The following is a 6,000-nucleotide window of genomic DNA, read 5'->3' as shown; positions in this document are numbered from 1 at the left end:
TTCACCTCACAATCACAGTGAGTCTATTTTCTGGAGAGTTCCTTACAGTTTCAATACTCCCACCTGGGACCAGAAAGAGTCAGTCAGGGTGGCAATGTGTTCCCCAAAACACATTTGGGGTACCGAGTCCTCTGGTCACAATGGGGGACCCTGGGCCTCAGGGGAAGGGCAAACTGGGGGTGCCCCATGTTATGGGTGCAAAACGATACAAGGAAAGACGGCACAGGGGAACAACACAGGCGTGAGAACAGCGCCCTCCTGCGGTGATGTCAGAACCGCGTCACTGCGCAGCAGAGCCTGAAACACGGTAAGTCCTTAGTATTAATTAGTAGATGCTGTTATTGTCATTAGTTTAAGAAGATATGTGGTAGATGCCCATGGAAATAAAAGACGATCCCAAACTCCACTTTTAAAGGGAACTGCAGTTTTCGAGGGCAGGTCGGATAAGTAAGATGAAATACAAAAGGCAGACTCCCTCTCCCAGCACAGAAGTTTCACATGAGAAAATAAGAGAGTGAGACTATGAATTTAATGAAATTTAACGAATGTGGAGAGAAGCTCTCATCAGAGGCAGGCCTGAGCTTACATCTCATTATACATCATAAATTCCCACAGGAGAAAGGATCCAGTTAAGATTAAACATGTGGTAAAGGCTTTTATTATAATTCAGAGATTCTTTACATGGAATAAAACCTCCAGGTATAATGAATGTGGGAATACTCCAGTCCTTGTTCCCTGTATCCTTCATCACACAACCCATACTCTGTGCATCTCCAGTGCCTTGCTGGGCAGAAACCTCACAAGCATAATGAATGTATGACCCTTCAGACTCTCCTAGACATTTATAAGAGAGCTCACACTACAAGTGTTCAGAGTCCGACTTTGCATCTCTCTCCCTGACCACTCAGATCCTCATTAGCTGTGTGCCCACATATTTTGGGCTCTTGATTATATCTGAGTTAGGACAAACAGTCTGCTCTTGATCAAATCCTTTTAGGACTAACTTCTAATGGCTCACCTGCGTTTACAGACCATTGTCAGAACTGTCCAAAATGTCTCTCTGTGCAATTTTTACGTTCTTGGCAGGAAGCTGAAGGACATCAGGCATAAGATGTGTTTGTGTCTCTCCTTCCAGGAAAAGACTGACTCTGCAAGATAAAGGAGCATGTGAGAAGTGAGAAGTAGGAATGAGTTCAGATTTCTAGGACAGTGGTCTCCTGCGGAGGCCAGATATTTTTACACGGGCTGGAAGAAATACATTTGATAGCACAGTGTCAACCTGAAATCTGAAGTTTTCAGGAGAGGAAAGATGCCCAGATAAACCATATTCATACAGAAAATGTCAGGTAGGACATGAGAACAATAACATCAGAGAAGACTGATAAGTTTTGGCAGAAAACAAGGAAGTGAATGGGAACGATACTATTATCTCACATGTGTATATATAAATTAACAAAGTATAGGTTATGAATCAAGTTAACTTGGAATTTTAGCCAAAGGAAAGGAATGCTGTGTTAGAGAAAGAAGCTATGGTGAAAAGGGAGCAACAGCTAGAATCAGTAATGGAAGAGTATCTTGTCTGATAGAAACACTAGCTATCACTTATGGAGCACTTACTATATGTCCCATCTGATCCTGTCATATATATTCGAGGTATTTTACAGGTATTATTGTTACCAAAGTGCAAGTTCATGTACCGAATGCACAGTGAGACCAAACGATACCAAAACGTTGGTGTTTGGAACAGAGAAAGGTTTCCTGCAGGGCCATGCAAGGAGATGGGTGGCTCATGCTCTAAAAATCCCGCACTTTGGAAAGCTTTCAGCAAAGCCCTTTGCTAGGAAAGGTGAGGGAGGGCTGTGGTTATTTGTGGAAACTTGTCAGATTCGTTGTTCCAGAGGTCAAGCCACGGGCAGCTAACCAAATTCCTATAAATGTCTACCAAACAAACGGCATTCTCTATTCTGACAAGAAAGAGCCATGTCCCAGGCACAAGTGTCCCCCTCTGAGGCCCAGGTCGCGACTAAGAGGAGGCAGGTCTCAGCTGGCAGCTCCCGTACGGCCAGGCTCCCAGACCTGCCCGGCAGTCATTGCTGAGGCAGCCAGGTGCCCAGACCCCAGCTGGCCCGCAGGCTCCTCAGGCCGCCAACAAGGTGGAGGTCAGGTCCTGCACGCTGCAGACGGCCGCTGCCATCAGGGCCCAGAGGCCGGGATGGGGAGAGGTCAGGTCCTGCACGCTGCAGACGGCCACTGCCATCAGGGCCCAGAGGCCGGGATGGGGAGAGGTCACATCCTGCATGCTGCAGACGGCCGCTGCCATCAGGGCACAGAGGCCGGGATGGGGAGAGGTCAGGTCCTGCACGCTGCAGACGGCCACTGCCATCAGGGCACAGAGGCCGGGATGGGGAGAGGTCAGGTCCTGCACGCTGCGGACGGCCGCTGCCATCAGGGCACAGAGGCCGGGATGGGGAGAGGTCACTTCCTGCACGCTGCGGACAGCCTCTGCCATCAGGGCACAGAGACCGGGATGGGGAGAGGTCACATCCTGCACGCTGCAGATGGCCACTGCCATCAGGGCACAGAGGCCGGGATGGGGAGAGGTCAGGTCCTGCACGCTGCAGACGGCCGCTGCCATCAGGGCACAGAGGCCGGGATGGGGAGAGGTCACGTCCTGCACGCTGCAGATGGCCGCTGCCATCAGGGCACAGAGGCCGGGATGGGGAGAGGTCAGGTCCTGCACGCTGCAGACGGCCGCTGCCATCAGGGCACAGAGGCCGGGATGGGGAGAGGTCACGTCCTGCACGCTGCAGACGGCCGCTGCCATCAGGGCACAGAGGCTGGGATGGGGAGAGGGTCACCGCCACCTGAAGGCCTGGGCCCGACTGGTGGGCAGCCTTGGCAAGGGCTCTGGATCCCCACAGGACACAGCCACCGGCCTGTTCCCCAGCCTGAGGCAGAGTGAGCTGGAGGCCTGGGTGAGCAGGACAGGATCCACCATTTCTCTCCCTCCTCACTCGACAACCACCACTCTGATGCCCATTGGCTGAATGAGCCACTTACATGTGCGCACTGACAGTTGGTCATCTGGGGAGAGGCTCACTGTAGCACTGACCAGTGGCTGAGCAGGGTCACTAACAGCCTCACTCATGGACAGTCACTTGGGGGGTGGGCCCGCGGCAGCCCTGACCAGTGGCGGAGGAGGACCACGATCGGTCCCTCGCCAGCTGTTGCCCGCTCAGGGGATGCGGCGTGATGGCCAGCAGCAGTGGCAACGTGCCAAGGGCTCCACTCTGCCCTGCTCTATTACATCACATCTGTATTTTGCAGACGGTAGACTGAGGCACAGAAAGGTGATACAAGGAGGATTTAAATGCAACAGTCTGGACTCAGTGTCTGAGTTTTTAAGCACTTTTCCCCTAAGATTAGAGTGACCAATGTGGGCTGAGAGAAATCCATAAGCTAACAGAGTGGAATCATGGAGATGATCTCAGTTGGAAGTAAAACAAGAAAGAGAGAAGTGAAATTCTTATAAGATTGGCATCCTGGCCAGACACCCGATATAATAACGCAGTTTAACTCAGAGGGAAAACTGGCAGAGAAACGAATGTAGTAGAGTGATTGGCAATTTTGGCTGTGGGAAAAGCTGTTGTCCAAATGCCCTCCCTTCCTCTGCTTGAGTTCTGAGAAACCAAGGCTGGCAGAGGCGGTTTCACACCAAAACTGCAAGGGATGCAGAGGAGTCACAGGAACAGGGTAGAAACTGAGTTTGGAGGCAGGCAAATGGTCCTGTTTTCAAAAAGCAGGCAGAGTGGGTGGGGGTGAAGAGTCTGCAAATTATGAAGGAAGGCTTAATGTCAACCCACATCAAAATTCCATATTTAAAAATATAGTTTGTGTGCATTAGAAATGAAGCCATCTGAAAGCTACTGAATTATACTTATTTTGCAGGGTGAAGATAATATTCTAGATGTAGGTCAATGGTTTCCAGTTCTTTCAACTTCAGCCTTTCCTGGCTGGAATCTACTGTGCCCAGGTGAGACAGGACACCAGCCATCTCAGAGGCTGGGTGTGCTGGCGATGGGAATCTGGAATCAGTCCTTCTGTCACCAACTGGGTATCCAATGAGCCTGAAGTTCTGGTTGGCTGCCTAATTCTACTCATCATGGGATAAGCCTAGATCCACGACGAGGCTTCAAGCCCTGTTGCTTCCTCTCTAATTCTAGAGTGTCCTGGAGGCTTACCCTTTGCTCTCACCCTCTGGTCCAGCTTTCTTTCATTTCAGCCTCTGATCCACTATAAATGGGACTGATGGCCAGACGCACAGTGTTATCTGTTTTACATTTATGTGTTTCTCTATAACAGACAGGAATTAGTAGAATTGTTCCTCATGTGCAATTTCAGTGTTAGTAGATACTACCAAGCTGCCCTCCAGTGTATCCGCTCAGACTCACACACCTGTGAGAGTGTGTGAGAGGACTTGATCACCCATACCCATGCCAACAGCACCACTTTTTAAGGGGAATATGATCAAATTGAAGGCCTTCCAGAGAAGAGCAAACAGAATGGTAGAGTGTGGCATATTCCCAAAGAAGCTTCAGATGTTTAACCTAGAAGAGTGGAATTTGAAAGAGCTCTCATGTGAAAGAACTCAAATTATTCTTTATCACTTCTAATGAGGGTAAAGTTCTGCTTCCCCACACACATGTACAAGGCAAGTAAGTCCACTCACACCTGGTTCTAAATTCCATGGTGTGACTCGTTCCTAAATATGCTAATGACTCAAATCATTTATTTAAATACTGCATTTTATTTAAATAATGACCTTATAATGACCATGGTCTTTGTAATAATGACCATAGGGCAAAATATCAATGGAATAACCTATCTTTTTTGGTATCATGTTTGTTAAGGAGCTGACTCCATCTTATATGGTAATTGTAACAATGTAATAACATTTCATTTTTTATTTGCACCCTGATATTAAGATGACATGTCCTAGATAAAAGTCATCCAATTAACCTGTGAAAATTTGTTCAATGTTACCAATAATTTTTAAACTACAAGAGCTTGCTTTCAATCTATTAGATTGGAAAAGATATAAAAGACTGACAGAAGCTTTTTGCAAAGGTGTAAGGAAATGAACAATTTGGTGTACTACTGAGTAGAATATAAGTGGATATAACCCTTCTGAAAATAAATCATTAAATTTATGACAATACAAAATGTGCAAATGCTTTAACTCAACAATGCTATTTCTAGGAATTCATCCTAAGAAAATAATTATGGATATGCACAATGACTGTTAACATGGACAGTCATTCATTTATACTAATGAATAATTGAAAACAATCTAAAGATACATCTGTGCAAGACTTGTTATGTAAATTATGTATTAGTTATAATGGAATCCCTTGGACTGCAAGGAGATCAAACCAACCAATCCTAAAGGAAATCAGTCCTGACTATTCATTGGAAGGACTGATGCTGAAGCTGAAACTCCTATACTTTGGTCACCTGATGTGAAGAACCGATTCATTGGAAAAGACCCTGATGCTGGGAAAGATTGAAGGCAGGAGGAGAAGGAGATGACAGAGGGTGAGATGGTTGGATGGCATCACCGACTCGATGGCCATGAATTTGAGCAAGCTCCAGGAGTTGGTGATGGACAGGGAAGCCTGGTGTGCTGCAGTGCATGGGGTTGCAAAGAGTCGAACACGACTCTTAATAATGGAATACATGTGGCCTTTAAAATGTTGAAGTAGATCTATGTGCTGGATTAGATCCCATTTGACCCACCAGATCTACATTCTTGTCTCTGACTTCTGGCTGGGTTTGGTCGTTGGGAGGAACTGGCAGAAAATGAACCACTGGGCAGATTGTGCAATATGACTATTCCATTCCTGTTTCCTCCTTGCTGAGTCACCCTGGGTGGTGCTGGCCCTCTTCGGAAGCCCTTGGCATCTGTCAAGAGACCGTCTCCTGCCACGACCCTGCTGGGTC

The 6,000-nt window shown here is 47.5% G+C and overlaps 1 long non-coding RNA gene across 1 annotated transcript in view; it reads right to left on the bottom strand.

Moving 5' to 3' along the window:
• Nucleotides 1-1,024: 1,024 nt before the first annotated feature.
• LOC133071865 (uncharacterized) overlaps nucleotides 1,025-6,000 on the bottom strand; it is a 69,522-nt gene continuing 64,546 nt past the window's right edge. Inside the window, exon 4 of the long non-coding RNA XR_009696549.1 lies at nucleotides 1,025-1,148. This is a non-coding gene — a long non-coding RNA (uncharacterized LOC133071865). The remainder of the gene's footprint in view (nucleotides 1,149-6,000) is intronic.

This window comes from Dama dama, chromosome 17 (assembly GCF_033118175.1).
Source record: "Dama dama isolate Ldn47 chromosome 17, ASM3311817v1, whole genome shotgun sequence".
In the NCBI taxonomy this organism is placed as follows: domain Eukaryota; kingdom Metazoa; phylum Chordata; class Mammalia; order Artiodactyla; family Cervidae; genus Dama; species Dama dama.
This window is presented reverse-complemented; position numbering and strand designations above follow the sequence as displayed.